The sequence below is a fragment of the Macaca thibetana genome, chromosome 5, assembly GCF_024542745.1.
Source record: "Macaca thibetana thibetana isolate TM-01 chromosome 5, ASM2454274v1, whole genome shotgun sequence".
Lineage (NCBI taxonomy): Eukaryota > Metazoa > Chordata > Mammalia > Primates > Cercopithecidae > Macaca > Macaca thibetana.
In genome coordinates, this window is record NC_065582.1 from 94,039,232 (window position 1) to 94,057,105 (window position 17,874).

The 17,874-nt window shown below is 36.2% G+C and overlaps 1 protein-coding gene across 8 annotated transcripts in view; it reads right to left on the bottom strand.

Annotated features, from left to right (window-relative positions):
• Positions 1-17,874, bottom strand: part of BMPR1B (bone morphogenetic protein receptor type 1B) — a 396,435-nt gene that overhangs the window by 244,186 nt on the left and 134,375 nt on the right. The window contains exon 3 of one of the 8 annotated variants that reach the window (XM_050791853.1): positions 13,421-13,483. The exons of 6 other annotated variants lie outside the window; for them this stretch is intronic. The gene's annotated coding sequence lies outside the window, so the exon portion shown is untranslated. Of the gene's footprint in view, positions 1-3,132; positions 11,160-13,420; positions 13,484-17,874 lie in introns of those variants that run through there. One more of the 8 variants, XM_050791854.1, reaches the window with a different exon arrangement.

A 17,874-nucleotide genomic window follows, 5' to 3' on the forward strand; every position in this document is an offset into this window, starting at 1 on the left:
TTGAATTCTTCTTCCAAATAAGCTTTTACTTTCTCTGCTACATGGCTAAGCTACGAGTTTTCCAAACTTTTATACTCTGCTTCCTGTTTAAATATAAATTCCAACTTTAAGTCATTTCTTTGCTCCTGCATCTGGTAGGTTGTTAGAGACAGCCAGGCCACATGGTGAAAACTTTGCTACTTAGAAATTTCTACTTTCAGATACCCTAGATCATCACTCCTAAGTTTAAACTTCCAAAGACCCGTAGGGCATGAATAGAACGCAGCCAAGTTCTTTGCTAAGGCATAACACACATGACCTTTGGTCCAGTTCCCAGTAAGTTCCTCATTTCCATTTGAGACCTCAGCAGCCTGGCCTTCACTGTACATATCACTATCAGCGTTTCGGTCACCATCTTTTAATTAGTCTCTAAGAAATCCCAAACTTTCCTTCATTTTCCTATCTTCTTCTGAGTCCTCCAAACTCTTCCAACCTCTGCCCCTTACCCAGTTCCAAAGCTGCTTCCATATTTTCAGTTATCTTTTAGTAATGCCTAACTCCTCAGTACAAATTCTCTGTATTGGACTGTTCCTGCATTGCAATAAAGAAATATTTAAGACTGGGTAATTTACAAAGAAAAGAGATTTAACTGGCTCATGGTCCTGCAGGCTATACAGAAAGTATGGGTCTGGCATTTGCTTGACTTCTTGGGAGGCCTCAGGGAGCTTTTACTGATGGCAAAAGGCAAAATGGGAGCAGGCATGTCACATGGCAAAAGTAGGAAGAGGCTGGGAAAGGAGGTGCCACACACTTTTAAATGACCAGATCTCCCGAGTACTCACTATCATGAAGACAGCATCAAGCCATGAGGGTTCTGCCCCGATGACTGAAACGCCTCCCACCAGGCCCAACCTCCAGCACTGGGGATTACAATTCAACATGAGATTTGGGCAGAAACAAATATCCAAACTATATTAAAGCTGTTATTATTATTTGTGGAATTATTGGTAGGATGACCAAATGTGATTATACATATATACAAACAAGTGGCAACTGTGAAGGGCTAGAAATAATCAAATAAATCATACCTAAAAATTGGTATTTTCATGTATATCATTCATTTATAGTAATATCTTCATTATGTTAATTAAATGTGTTTTGATTTCAAAATTTTAAAGAGGAAGTATTCTTACACAAAAGATGAAACATCTGTCCAGTTGAACACTTTTGTTCAAATTATGTTTAAAATAATTTGAGAATTATATTTAACAACTTGGCTCAAACTAGAAGAGTCATCTTATGTGTGCTGTTGTGTAAGCATGGGAGGAGGGGTGAGAATTGGTTCAGAGAGAGTGATTCCAAATGGTTTTGATAACTATCTGTTTCCCTGTAGGTATTAAAACTTCAATGGCTTTTTCAAAACAAGATTCAAATAACTCACGTTCTTTCCAGGTTGTGGTTTTAGTTAATTATAAAAAAAGAAAGAAAAAATGTAAGGGCAGCTAGAAATAATCAATGGTAATGAAAGATGAGTGATCAAATATTCAGCTTTAAAGATTTCAAAGCATGGAAAGGTAATTTAATCTATGATAATACCTTTAATGTCACACATGCAAAGTTCAAGGCATTTATTATTGGTACCTGTCAAGGTTGAGGAGGTCATATACATTTGTTAAATAATGGGATAAATCATCTTTAATCATTTTCAAATGACCTTCTATAGCAAACCTGAAAATTCTGAATGATCAAATTTTCCTGAGGTATTGCATGATCATCAGCTTCATTATGCACCATAACGAGTGAGTTTCACATAAGATATTACTACTTAAATATATGCATATTATGACATTCATATTAATAGCTTACAATTCTAACAGGAGAGAGAGTTTTTGACTACTTAGTCAAAATGAGATGAAATGTTTTCACTTTAATTAATCTATATAGTCTCATAGTCCCCTAATCTCCAGTGACCACCTTTATGTGGGTCATCCATTTCCCTAATTGGCTCCTGAATATTATCATCAGCACCAAATGTTTCATCTCAAAATTTACTTATCCAGCTATCTTAAAGAAACCACCACCCTCTCTCCTCCCAGCCTACTCATTCAGCTGTATCCACTAAAACCATTCTTTGACTTCATTAGAACCTTAACTTCAGTGATTCCTCAACTCCCTCAGAATCCGTAATTCTTATCCTTCCTTTGCATGCATACTCACCATTAAGCACTGTAGTTCCTCAACTCATTACTGGCCCTCTGATCACTCAATTAATATTCTTTCTAAGTGACTCACTTTCAGAGTGACTCTGATGACTCAATTGATACTCTTTCATCCTTGCTTATAGCTTCAATTACCAGCTGTCTATGTCCAGCCCAAATCTCTCTTCAAGGCCTATATATTCCAACCCAATATTACAAAACCTAACTCGTTTGCTTCACCTGCAAATCTGGTCCTCTATCAATGTTCTCTCTCTTAGTGGATAGGCCTCATCTCTTCAGTTTTACAAGAAAGAAATCTAGAAGGCATCTTTGAGACCACCTAGCTGCACCAATTTTTTCAAAACAATTGCCAGATCCTGTTCATTTTCTACTCTATTTATCCTTTAAATTTGTCCACTTCTCCCCATCTCTATCACTCACACTTAAGCTTTTAATGACCTACCTATATTAGTGAAATAAACCTCTATAGGTGCTCAAAGCATTTCATCTACCTCCTTCATATCACTTGTTAGACTTGAAATTTTACATTCTTACCATGGTTATTTGAATAACGTCTGTATTTCCATGCGACCTAAACTATCCAATAAGATAGCCACCAGCCACGTGTAGCTATTTACATTTAAATGAATTCAAATTAAATAAGAATTCAGTTCCTTAGCAGCATTAGCCAGATTTCAAAAGCTTAATAGCCACACATGGCTAGTGGCCATGACGATGAAGAGTACAGATAGACACACAACATTTCCCATCATCACAAAAGTTCAATTGAATGATGCTGCACTGAAACATAAACTTTGTGAGAATAGGGATTCTGTCCTTTTGTACCCCTCATCTACCACCTGGCTTATCACAGAGCCTGAAACATTGTAGGCTACACACACACAGAGATAATTAATTAGTAAGAATAAGCATAAATACAATGGCCAGAAATCACCTTCTGAGACTCCACATACTGCTTGGTATATCTCTTGCCATTCTTTAACAGAGCCTCTGGAGAAAGCAGAGCAAAGTTTAGATATTTAAATCAAATGACAAAGAGGACTGAAAATGTGGTTCAAACTGTCACACTAAGCATCCTGTTTACTGCAATAGTTTCAATCTTTACAATGGTTAACAAAAGGAAGTGACTTTTTCAAAATCAAAAAACTATCAGCAGTTGCAGAAATTCTTAATCTCTTTCCAAGAGTTTCTGCTGTTATTGCTGTTAATCTTAAGACTCGTTAACACCACTTAGATAAGGTTACAAGCTAATAATGTAAACCTCACAGCATTTGTTGTTGAAAGAGAGATAAAAAGCAGAATATACGCTTAATCTCCACTTATCAGCTACACTATACATATATGTTGCTCACTTGAAAATTATTTCATAATGGACTCCACTAAAATTTTACTCAAATAAAAAATTACATCAAATATTCATCAATCTGAGGATTGTGTCACCTCTTCCAAAAGCAATATAATGCTTCAAATGTATTTAAAAGTTATGATTTCCTGGGAGTTTTAAGAATTTTAAACAATTTTAACAAAAACTGATGTTGAAAATTGGCTGGAAAAAAAAAAAAAAAGCAGCACACCATGACAGCTAGAAATGAAGGAAAATCAGAATGATGTACATGAAATACTTAATCCAAGTTTTACATTTAATTCTGCCCCCAACTTACCCTCCCTAAATTTTCTGATCTGTATCTACACAGGAAGAGATATGGCTAGTTATAACACTCAAATCAGCTGAAGAGAGAAAAGTGCCCTCCCTAAGAGGACATACGGGAATCACCTGTGAGGCTTTCTCAAGCTACCTATTATTTCCATACCCCTCACTCCCTTTGGAGAGTCTAAAAAGCCTTGGCTACAGAGGCAGCTGGCTGTGTTGTGGTCACCTTCTACAGAGCTGAACTGTTGTTCGGAAAGACCACATTTCCCACCCTCCTTTGCATTTAGGTGGGACCTCCTGGCTGATTTTCACCAAGGAGACATAAGCAAAGGTTACGTACGCCACTTCTAAACTTAGGCAAAAAGCAGATGGACCTTCTCCATTCTCTTTCCCCATATCCCACTTTGCTGGGAACACCCAAGGCAACTTTCAAAGCTACTTGCTGTAGAAAGTGGAGTGTCTATCAGCTTGAATCTCTGAGCAAAACAGGAAGCCAGGCCCACTCCCCCGCAACCTAACCTCCATCCACCTCATACCCTCCTATCAGTAAAAAGCTTCCTCTTTGTACTTTACTTAAATGAGAAAAAAAGGTATTTATTGTGTGATATGGTTTGGCTCTGTGTCCCCCACCCAAATCTCATCTTGAATTGTACTCCCACAATTCCCACATGTTGAGGGAGGGAGCCGGTGAGAGATAACTGAATCATGGGGGCGGTTTCCCTATACTGTTCTCATGATCGTGAATAAGTCTCAAGAGATCTGACGGTTTTATCAGGGGTTTCTGCTTTTGCACCTTCCTCATTCCCTCTTTGCCTGCTGCCATCCATGTAAGACAGGACGTGCTCTTCCTTGCCTTCCGCCATGATTGTGAGGCTTCCCTAGCCACATGGAATTGTAAGTCCAATTAAACCTCTTTCTATTGTAAATTGCCCAGTCTTGGGTATATCTTTATTAGCAGCATGAAAAAGGACCAATACAGTGTGTTAATCCACTTATATGTGGAGATATATCTGCTACAGAAACTAGACTGACCTTAGCAAATACACAGATTGGGCCTACTCCTATACCACTGCCCATGATCAAGAGTTATTGCCATGGGGAGCCACCATTACTAACAAGAGTGATTCACATATCTTAGATGTACTGAAGCAGGAAGAACATTGAAAATGCTATGATTATAATATCTCCAATTTTGAGATATCAGTTATCAGGGCTTAATTTACATTCACTTGTGCAAATGTTCATTAACTTCATATTATATTATCTCTTCAAATGATTTGGAAAATATCATAAGGTCAGTAAAATTTTCTGATTTTCCAGAAACCACACTGAAGACCACAGCTACTAGAGGACTCTGGGAAATATAAAACCCATGTACTGCAAACTCCGGGAAAATCAAGTTGCTTGTAGTTCCTAAATACACCGTATCTTGTGAAGCCATGGTACCTGAGAAGATCTTGCTGGCTTTCTTCTCCTCTGTTCCTATCAGCCAACAAGCTTCTTCTATGTTTTAAAACACAGCTCAGGCATTACCACCTGGCAGCACACTTCTCCCCACTTTCACTTCTAGATAAAGTTAATAATTGCTATGTCTTACCCTTTTCACACTATGTTTTAATTTAATGGTTTACACATCAATTCCCTCTTCCAGATTCACTGAGGAAAAGATTGAGTTTCACTCATCTCTGTATCCTCGGTCCGGTACTAAGCCAGTAATGTTTACACTTTAAACTTGTGTGAATCAATGAATGAATGAGTAGTTTCCTCAGCTCATCCCTCTACAGAGAGAAGAAACTAGAATAGTTTTTATGAATACATTAGTATGTATTAAATATCCAAAATATAGGTCAGTGAAGTAAAAGCACAGTACAGTATAAGTGGTTCACGTAAGTACTGGGTGGGTCAATTTAATAAGTCCTTTTTTATTCATAAGGATTTTTAAACTGAATTATCTCAGCTGTGGGGGGAGTGGGAAAAGACAGGATCTCTTTCTGTTGCCCAGACTGGAGTTCAGTGGCACCATCACAGCTCTCTATAACCTCAAACTCCTGGGCTCAAGCAATCCTCCTGCCTCCGCCTCCTGACCAGCTGAGACGACAGGTGTGCCACTATGCCTGGCTAATTATTTTATTTTTATTTTTTTAGAGATGGGGGTCTCGCTATGTTGCCTAGGCTGGTCTCAAACTTTTGGCCTCAAGTGATTCTCCTGCCTCGGCCTCTCAAAGTACTGGGATTACAGGCATGAGTCACCATACCTGGCCTGAAATTTTTAATATTGTAGTTTAATTTCCTGGTGTAATAGAAATAAGCAACTATACCTAAAAAGCACACATTGACAAATTATACTGAACATCCAAACTTATGTTACTTAGCTTATCTTATAAATTACTTAGCTAGATTGAATCTGGCTTTTTGCCATTGTTCTCTAATAGCAGGAAAGAATTCAAAAGACTTCAATCTACTTTAAAGAACACATCTGGAGTCCCTAAGTGCCAAACACTACTATCACCTGAGATACTGGTGTATTGTTTTTCTCTAATTTTGAGAAGAAAAAAATATTGCAGGGGATGATATAAAATAAGGCATACTTTAAAACCAAATACTTCTAATGGGGCCAAAAGGTTCTCAGAAGAAAGATGAGAATATGTTCACTTACCTCAGGGCCCCTCAGTTGCAATAAATCTACCTTAGTGTTGCAAGGCACATAACCTAAAGTAATCTCCGAATCTTTAGTGTGAAGATGTCACCAAAGGCTCCAGTGCTAGTCCTGAGAGCAGATATTAAACTAGCTTTACATATCTAGAATGTCTTTTAAAGACTCTAAATATTACAAGAAAGCTTCTAGTACAGTTTCCTATGAGGGTGTTGGCAAACAAAAATGCCACTCTGGGACCTAACTCAGAAATTCATTGTTTGAGCCACAGAAGTACCTTAAGGGGAAATATGAAAATTAATTAACATTCCAGGGATCCCATGTAACCACAGGCACCTGGAGACACAATAGGCCTCACAATCTCCAGCCATTCATCCGTGCAGTGGTTTCTGAGTGGGTTGGTCCAGAACTGACCTTGAAGGTGTGCAAAGCCTGTCTGCTCTTACCGTAGTGTAACTCTTGTAACTTCTCACAAATAATTATAGTGAGAAGGAGAAACAACTAAGTAACATGTAAAATCAGGAAGAGGGAGGAGGAGAGACGAATTAGGAGAAAGTTTTATCTCAGGCCTACTAAGCAAAAAGACCGACTATGACAGCAATTATCACTAACATGTTCCACTTTTTGCTGGGGATTGTTCTATGCGCTTTACATATTTGGAACATTTTAATCTTTACAAGAATTCCCCAAAGTCGGCATCATTATTATCTCAATTTTGTACATGAGGAAGCTGAAAGCACAGAGCAACTACCTTACCCACGGCCACAAACCCACAAGCAGCAGAGTCTGGCAGTCGTTTTTCCAGGTTTCATACTCTAGCTCTTCCCTACAGCTGCCTCTCCTGTTGAGTATTTAGCATAGATTAACCTAGGGAGAATAGTAAGTTAGTATCCCCTAAAAGTTCATACTCACCCAGAACACTGGAAATAGTCTTCTCTAATATATTCCCACATATAATTATATTCCCAGACTTAATTCATTAAGATGAGGTCATATTGGATTGGAATGGGCCCTACATTCAATGACTGCTGTCCTTAAGAGGAGATGACACACAGAAATATACATAAAGAAAGGCATGTGAAAGCAGAGATTGGAGTGATGCAGCCACAAACCAAACGCCACCAATGATCACCAAGAGCTACCAGAAGCTGGGAAAAGGCAAGAAAGGATTTTTTCCTAGCACCTTTAGAGGGAGTATGGCCCTGCCAACACCTTCATTTCAGACTTCTGGTCTTCAGAATGGTGAGGAAAATTCTTTTCTGTTGTTTTAAGCCACAAAGTTTGTAATAATTTCGTACAGCAGTCCTAGGACAGCAACACAGACAGTAAGGTAAAAAGGGTAGGTAAGAACTATGAACACGGAGACATTATTAAAGCAAAAAATAGGGTTTTTATAATGTTTTTAAAGAGAAGATATCTGACTTCAATGAATGCTTTCATGAGCCACCGTTGGATTTGATGAAAAGTCCTGACGTCAGCTGCAGATATCTATCAGTCTACCCTTTCTTCGTGACTGAGTATTTGAAATTAATTACTCTCTATAATAAAAGGATTGAAGCTGATTAAAAACTGGGGAATCATTGACATAAAGATGGTACAGAGACCCTTAAGAAAGGGTGATATTACAGATCACTGCGTAGAAAAAGAAGAGATGTTGATAGGAATAAAACCTTAAGAAGCTCTACTGCTTAGCGGTTTAGGACGAAAAGCAAGCAGAAGAGATGGGGCCGCTGAGAGAAGAAAGGCAACAAGGAGAGAAGAGAATCACAGAGACCATGCAAAAATAAAGTTTAAGAAGGACTGGTTTAAATAATGCTTACTGAATGAATTAATAGAAACAAAAAGAAATTTCAAATGTGATGTATAAAATATCAGAAACATACACACAAATATGTTAAATTTACCCTTACAAAATTCCATAATTCTGACCTACTATCGAACCTTCTAATTTAGTGTAGAAAGTGCAATTCTTATGAAAAGTATCTTCTTGTCTCCTGTTAAAGGGCAACAGCTCAAATTTCCTCTGCTTATTTGCTATAGACCCTTCCCCAAGACCTTTTACTGTTTTTTTGTTTTTTCTTTCTTTTTTTTTTATTCAAAGACAGGGTCTCACTGCATTGTCCATGTTGGAGGACCACGGCTATTCACAGGCGAGAGCATTGTATACTACAGCCTCAAACTTCTGGCCTCAAGCAATGCTCCCACGTCAGTCTCCCAAATATCTGTGAATAGAGGTGCATGCCACCACACCTGGCTTAAGACTTTTTACCTTTTAATTTATATAGACCTCAGACATAAACATTCATATCAATTTTATTACTAGATAGAAAAAGGAATATTAAATTAGGCACTGAGGACACAGAGGTTTCCCAGGCTAGTATACGAGTCAGCATCTCTTCACTGAATGAATTAATAGATTAATGACAAACACATACAAGCAAACCATAACAAATAAGAATATTTTTACATGCAATGATACACACAGATGATAACAACATGCTACGAACTCTACGGTGCTGTGGAGTTGGCCTCTAATTCAACCTAGAGATTCTAGTAAGGGCTTCCCTGAGACAGAGGGCATTTCTTGATTTACATGTTAATAGATGAGTTACTGAGGAAAAAAGGGAATGGAGAAGAGAGGAGCTTTGGACAGACAGAGAGCACCAAGCATATGCACAGGCAATTACCTTATTTGCTGCCTGAGTGCTGAACTGAAAGCTCCTAACATAGAACAGACAACCAAATAAATATTGCCTGTTTAATTAACTCATTAAAAATGGATTATGTTGATTCCTGTTAACATAGCATGATTCCCTTTCACCTGTTACAGGCAATGCCATTCTGGGTCAAAAACAAAAAGATGCCTTTCTCTCCTTTAAAACAGTAGTATTGCCAATGATGTATTTCTAGGGTTTATGGTATAGTCAATGCCTCTTCATGAAAGGAGTGTGTCAGAATACACTGAGAAGCTTTTCCATGATGCACTTATCCAGCTACCACCTCCAAAATTCTAAAGCAATACATCCAGGACAAAGCACAGGCATGTGCATTCTGATTGATTCTATTGCACATCCCAGAGTTACTGATCTGAAGCTGAGAACTGTGGTGTCAACATTATGCTGAGAAGTACTCAAAGGTGACAGCAATGAAATATTCTGAGATATCTATATGGAAATAGGAAGAACAATCCCTAAAGAGAGATAATTGAAGTGTTGCTCTGTAAAACCCATAAATTAACTCAATTATAATAGGTATAATATACATGATCTTGTTTGTGTTAAGGAGCCAAAACTGTGAGTTATTCATAGTTATTAGGAGCTGTTTTTAAACTATAAGCTAATTATAAAAACTATAGTTTTCAAACTGTTAGCTAATTAGTTTGCATTAGTAATCAGTAGTCTTCACTACCCTAAATATATGACTGCCCTCAAGTGTTTGCTTCAACAATCTATCAAGCCAAGGAGATACAAAATGAAAGGATGCATATTTCTTTTTCTATTATTATTATACTTTAAGTTCTGGGATACATGTGCAGAACATGCTGGTTTGTTACATAGGTATACATGTGCCATGGTGGTTTGCTGCATCCATCAACCCGTCATCTAGGTTTTAAGCCCCACATGCATTAGGTATTTGAAAAGGATGCATCTTTCATAAATGAACAGCCAGGAAGACTACTGGCCAGTCATAAAATGTTTTTACTTTAGGGCTGCTGCCCCTTAAGAGTGAATATTTTATGTGTTTGTTTTTTCCCCATATAAGACATGAATAAATGTGTCGTCTGAAATGCATCAGTATTCAGACTGGGCTTTTGACATAACAAAAATAATAGTACCATGCAAAACAAAAAATGGTTTTAATTTTAATTTGGTCTCCAAGGGCATTTTCAAGGCATTTACCCATCCAGATTTTCAAATCAACTAGACTTAACTCTGAACTGGCTGACTTACCAATATATCAACAGAAAGAAACTATCAATCTAAAGAGCTATTTATCTTTAGTAGCCAGGAAAAAGTAGAGTCACTGGAGATAATGTGAATTATATCCAAACACTATTCACAGAAGAAAAATCTTGGCTGAGCAAGAACTAGGAGTCTCCTTGACAAAAACAGAACAAACCTTAGAAATACTTCTTTAAAATCACCATTACTTTGTTCATTTTATTATCCATTAATTACTGTTTTGTTGCTTGATATTTTCCTAAAGGAAAATAAATGTCCATTCATAACAAAAATAAATAAATAAACAGTAACAAAAAAAAAGAATTCCACTATTTAAATGGCAAAATACATCATTGTTCTCTTAGTAAGTGCCAAATTTTCCATCAAGATAAAAAAGTAAATGCAAAGAAAATCAGAAAAAGAGACAGCACTACTGCCCTGCCCACCACCAGCCCATCAGTGATAAAGTTAGCCTCTAGTTAAGCCACAGAAGCCAGACGTAGGCAGGCATCCTGCATGAGACCTCCAGAGCATCACATCTGCCAGGCTATGCAAAGGAATGCAGAAAGAGCAACATAATCACAATGACAGCCAGTATCTTTGGGGTACAATACATAATGAAATTTATTAAAAGGGGAAATGTTTAAAGAAGATTAGGTAAATGTAAGATCTTGAGTAGTCAAAAAAAGCCTTAAAACTCAAATTGACAGAAAGTATAGGTTAGTTATTTTTCACTGATTAAGATGTAAAAAAATTCAGTCATTAAGAGCCATTTTAAAACTATAAGCTAATTATAAAAACTATAGTTTTCAAATTGTTAGCCATTACAGTTTGTATTAGTAATCAGTTGTCTTCACTACAGAAGCAATACCCAAATGGCAATAAGGTCTACATGTTCTAGATAAAATTTAAATTGGGATATTTGCTATGCCTGCCTAAAGCAGTCCAGTGAAAAATAAAACATAATTTGCTAGTTTTTGAATAAAAGTAAGAAAATTCATTTAAATTGACTCATGCTATCAGGTCAGGTAAGAAATTCATCATGCCTTTCCAACCATCTTGATCATCTTAAACTAAAAGAAAATTTTACCCATCTTTGGACAATATCTGTAAAGGAATTCACAAACAGAATATGACTTAAATGAAGACATCTATTTTCAAATAATTTATCCAAAACAATTCTCATGGTGTCTGCCAAAAATAGAAATTATTTAAAGCTTCCAAGACTTTTAAAGCTCGGAGTTATTAAAAATAGAGTCCTTAAAATTTAGGGCAGACCATTTCATAAAATACTGCTTTTATTTTCTTGTGGCATTTAAAGTATACACATAGAATGCTGAGGGATGATGAAGAAAAACGAAAGATAGGAGTGCAATATTCCAAGTTCGTTTTTCTCGACATTTACTATATTGTGGAATAAAAGCAAGCCAATGCTAAAAACTGAGTAGGTTCAAAACCAATCTTTTTCATATATAAGTTTTTTACAACTTAATATATTTTAACACCTCAGAGAACTTACCTCCACAATTGCTACCACAGAAAATTATGTTGTTCATTATTGATTAGCACATCTTTCATTTTAGAATAAGCAAAAGAATGTTTCACACTGAACAAAGGTTCACAGTCTTTGATTTCTCTTACAGGTAATTCACAAATCACCTGACGTGGCTGAATTAAAACTAGCACAGCTCGTTACTGCAAAAGCAATGCCATTAATACTATTCACCAACAATTTAAGTAAAGAATAAAGAATTTCAGCAAATTTAATATTCTAATCCCTATCTGCTATCACATTAATATATACTGTTTACCACTTCTTAGAATAACAGACTAACACTAATATTAAATCTAGCTGAAAGGGCAAAGTACCTGAATGGTATTAGTACTTCAAAGTCACTATTATAGGCATTAATTATTATTATTACAGAGCATCTGTAAGTCATATGACTACATAGACACTGAAATGTTCTTATGCAACGGGATGCATTTCTACAGCAAATCATTGATGTCAGATTGCTAATCTAATGAGATGGCATGTACCAATTATTTAAAATATAAAGAATGACATAAACATAAAGTATTATTCTATAGAATACACATTTGAAATTTTTTAACTTCCTGAAAATAAGAATTCCATATCATCATAAGATATAAAGGAGATGATACTATTAAAATGTAGGTTGATAAAATAAAAGATGGATATCTACATTTTATTCACTTCACTAAGTACATTAGTTTGCTAGGGCTACTGTGACAAATACCACACATTGGATGGCTTAAAGAACGGCAATTTATTTTCTCACTATTCTGGAGGCTGGAAGTCTGAAATCAAGGTGTCTGCAGGGCTGCTTTCTTCTGAGGCCTCCCTCCTTGGGTTGCAGATGGCTGTCCTTTCTCTGTGTCTTCACCTGGTCCTTCCTCTCTACTCTGTCCTAATACCTTCTTCTTATAAGTCATACCACCAGTTATACTGGATTAAGGCTTACCCCCAATGACTTCATCTAAACCTAATCATCTTCTTAAAGACCCTATGTCCAAATAAAGTCACATTTTAAGTTCAACGTATAAATTATGAGGGATGTAATTCCGCCCATAACATTAACTAAGCATCTGCTGTATAAAATTCATAACTGAATTCTTTTAAAAATACTGGACCACAGAAACATCTTAAATGATTGTCTTTAAAAAAAAAAAAAAAGTAAGCAATATACAACTTTACAAGAATATAAATGTTTATGGAAGTAATTTGTCCTTATTTTTTCAAAAATACTTTTGAGGCAGTTTACATGATTAAGAATTAATTAAATAGAGCAGCAACAAGAACAAAAGCAAACACAGAAATCAGAAACTACAGACACTATAGAGATAGGGCTACACATAAGTTCATTCTTTTCTGTCTGATTGAGTACTAAACTTAACTACATTAACTGGGACTTGGGGATAAAAAAGGGGGTAAGGGGTTAAATTGACTTCTTACCTTTCAAACAAAGGTAGCTGAGAAATTTGTTCAGAAAAATACACTTTGCCCCAATACCAAGCTCTAGAAGGCAAGTAAGGAACAGATTAATATAGAAGCATCTAATTAACTTCTATGCCCTAACTTTATTTTGCCTATAATACGCACTTAGCCATGCTACATGCATAAACTAACAGGCTATGAAAAAGCACTCATTTTTTATCCATTTATTTCTTCATTCAACAAATATTACTGCACCCTACTATCTGCCAGGCATTACACACTGGTGAAGCAGAGATCAAAACCCAGCCCTACCAGAGCTTCTGTTCTAGTGAACAGAGCATACTTGGAGAACATCAAGATTGAATTCAGCAGTCTGCAGAGACTGAATTGAGAATAAGCAAAACAAAGAAAGCATTTCCGGTTACTCTCTCAACCACTCTGTCATTAAAGTGAAGATGAGTACAGCAGAGTTTAGCAAAGGAGACTGCAAGAGTTTAAAGTTTGTCCTTTCTTCAAAAGAGTAAGTTAATTTTAAATTTAATATATTCAAAGAGATATGCAATTCCCAACATACGTATTAAGTGATAAAAGACTAAATGATTCTACTTTTTAAAGCATAGAATAGACTACATCTTAAGCTGTTTAATACTTCAGAAAAAAACAAAAGTTTAGAAATATTTACTAAATATTAACATTTTGCTATTTAGGTTTCAGACTCTTTATTTTTGTAACACTACCACTAAGGACTGCCATCATCCTTTTCACTCTCTTCCTCTCTAGAGATAAATAATTTTCAGAATATAATTTCATTCAGGTTTTTTTGTTTTAACGTATGTGAATGCCTAGACATTATAGACACAACTGTGTTCTGTGGGTCAAACTTTTACATAAATGGCATTATATTACATGAATAATTTGTACTTTGTTTCTTTTCCCCCATCTTCTCTCTCTCTCTATCTCTCTCTCTCTCTCTCTGTGTAATGAATTTCCATTGATACAGGCAGAAATATAATTCACTCACTTCAACTGCTATATTTGCAGCATAAATAAACCTGTGTGTTATTAATTACTCAAGAGAGGGATAGTCAAGTTGTTTCCTTTAAACATACCCCCCCCACACACACACACACACACACCCACACACCATGCAGTCTGCAGAGCCCTCTTAACCATTCTATTGTTGAAATGAACCAGAGTATGGATAGCAGAGATCAGATATATCTTCATATGAATATATACCTATGTGACTAGGTGTCTAATCTTTGCTATAATCCATCTTGTACATGCACACATACAAGTGGTACAATGAACACCCCGGTGCAAGTGTTCTTGCCCATGTTCAGGAGAAGAGTCTCTCCAGGGCAGACACGTAGCTAAGGAAGTGTTGGTTCAGAGAGTACACACATTTTCTGCTTTACAGGGAACTGTCGAATTGCTTTCCCAAGAGAAAGAAAAGAATTCCTCTTTGGCCACATTCAGGCCAAGTCTGGAGATATCAGATATCAACTATTTTTTGCCAATTTGATGGGTTTAAAGTGATATTTCATTGTTGTTTTAGTTGGTATTTCCTAGGTTATAAACAAGCTTTTGAACTTCAATTTCAGGGAAGTGAATACATGGTCAAGAATATAGGGAATAATTTCTCTATCTCTCAGTCATGTTAAACACAGTCTAAATCTTCAAGGTCATTCTCTATATGCTCTCACTGCACTCAACTGCCAGTAGTAATAAACTGCCATCCGGTCTCTCGGGCCCTCTCAAGATCTGAAAACAAAGATCTAATGATGTACTAGGCACTCCTTCTCCACAATGAAGGAGTCTTATTCTGACTGAGATCTAAGAATAGCCTACTAGAAAATTTTACATCATATCACAACAATTAAACAAAATTTTCACAAAACAATGCTTATCGTTACAGGTGAGGCATTCTGATATTTTCCATTTTACTGTATTTTAATCTATGTATTTGCTAGTAACCCACTAAATTGATGTCATGATCCCATTAAAAAGTCACAACACTCAATTTGGAAACATTAAATCTCTTCAATGCTCAATGCGCCTGGGAAGCAGAGAATACTTGTTTGAGTTTCAACCTACGAGCTGAGGGCCCCTACCAACCCTGCACAAAGTATTAACAGAAAAGGACACCTAACGGGCCCCTCTGCCCAAGGGGTTCTAGGGTTGGAACCATCAGTGTTACAAGACCTTAGTCTACTTTTCAAATGGATGTGCAAAGCTTAGAATCGTGGGAGGTCTGACGCTCTTGGGGTATATTTGTTGGGCAACTTTATTTGGTGCTTTTTGTTTTTAGGTTGGTTTTTGCTTTACTGTCTGGTAAACTGTCTTAAAGATTCCAGAGATATGGGTGAGGACCATGTATTTTGAAAACATCTAGAAGTATACCCTTTTTTAGTAAGTTATTTGGGTTCCCAAGATTTGCCATAACAAAATTAACAAAATTGTTTCCACACCCCTAAACAGTAATCAAATAGCTTACTACTTGATATTCTGACTATTCAAATAATACAGCTTCTTTGATGTTCCAACTTCTGCCTCAAATAACATATATATCTGTACTCTTGAACAAAATAATCAGGTTTAGGCCTTCTTTTAAATTGCATTTGTTAACTTTACTTACTCTGAAACTCTGCCCTTGTTTTTAATACACTTCCATTGTATTTAGCTGAGGCTAGGCACTGAAAATTTCTGAAGTCATCATCATATTTTTATGTACACATGAAAACAAATTGTGCCCTCACAAGTTTGCATTTGTAAATACAAGACTTAACATTCTGATTAACATGTAAAATTTTCTTAAAACTTATTTCTGTTAGGCTTTTTTTTTTTTTTTTTTTTTGCTGGCCATTTTATCCTCTATTTCCATTTTACCGGATGCTATATAAAAATACACCATCCAGCCAATTGACGTCTTAGGTTCAAGTTATACACAAAGCTAGCACTGAAGCAGATTCAGGGACCTAGCACATTACACTGTGGTGTCTTTCTAAAATGTGCATGCATGCACTCAGCATGGAATGTTATGATTGGATAAGTTACAGGTTTCCAAATTTTAAAAAAAAAAAAAAATCTGTTTTCATTCCAATCTTGTTTATGCAAAGGTTCCGAAGATTTGAACTGGCAGGTTATTTCTAACCCTTGCCTTTTCTCCCACCTTCTTTGAGTTCCTCTCTCTTGCTGAGAATCTAGAAGTGACAACCTGCTATTTTCTAGAACTGTATGGTGGTAATTTGAATAGCAAGCTCTGCGCCTGGTACAGATTGTCAGAAATATATACCTGAAACTATAATTGTACCATGTGTGGGTGAACAGGGAAACTTAGTTGACATCAAGAGTATTTACAGGGAGAAAACATGCTCAATTTAATTCCAGTACAGACATTCCCATTTCAAAAGGAAAAGTTTCAATTTCCCGCTTAACTTTGACAGTGGCTATAATAAATTTTCTCAAATTTTCATGAATTTGAATTAGGAAATTTCACATTTCTAATGAAAAGTTTCTTAAACACCAGTTATAAAATATCAACGCTTCTTTTGCTGCATCTCAAAAAACAGAAATATACCACATTTAACAGGAGGTCATATAATACTACCAGAAGTCTTCATATCTTTATATTCATATTTGTACTTCATATTCAACCATGTAATTTCCCAGAAATATCAGTTATTTTGCTCTTTTATATATATATATATGATTTAAAGAAAATCCAAAGCATTAGTCAAACTATATTACTCATCTTTGTAAAAGCTGTAGTGGCCTGAAAAGTCAAGTCCTAATCACTGGTACTTGTAAGTGTTACACTGTTACATTATTTTTAAAAAAGAGTCTATGGAGATGTGATTAGATTAAGGATTTTGTGGTGGGAAGACTATCCTGGATTATCCACATTATCCACATAGGCCACCACATGTCCTCATGAGAGAGAGGCTGAGGGAAATTGCACACACAGAAGAAGAGAAGGTAATGTGACCAGAGAGGAAGAGACTAGACTGATGCAAATCACAAGCCAAGGAATGCCAGCAGCCACCAGAGGCTGGATAAGGCAAGGAATGAATTATTTCCTACACAATCCAGGGGGTGCACAGCCCTGTTGACACCTTGATTCCAACTCAGGGACAATGATTTTGAACTTTGGTCTTCCAGAACTATGAGAGAATAAATTTCAGTTGTTTTAATCCACTAAATTTGTGTAAATTGTTACAGCAGCTTCAAGAAATTAATACAACTATACTTGCTATTATCCCAGGATAATGTATTGAATTTTCTGATTACATTAATAAATTTGAGCGAGAGGGATCCACAACCACTTGCGAGAAATGAATGATCCTATTTTAGTGTGCTGGAGAGTCTGAGAAGTATTTTTGAAACAACCAGGCCTAGAAAAATGAAGAGAGTTTAAAGTGTGTATTAGTCTGTTCTCATGCTGCTATGAAGAAATATCTGAGACTAGGTAA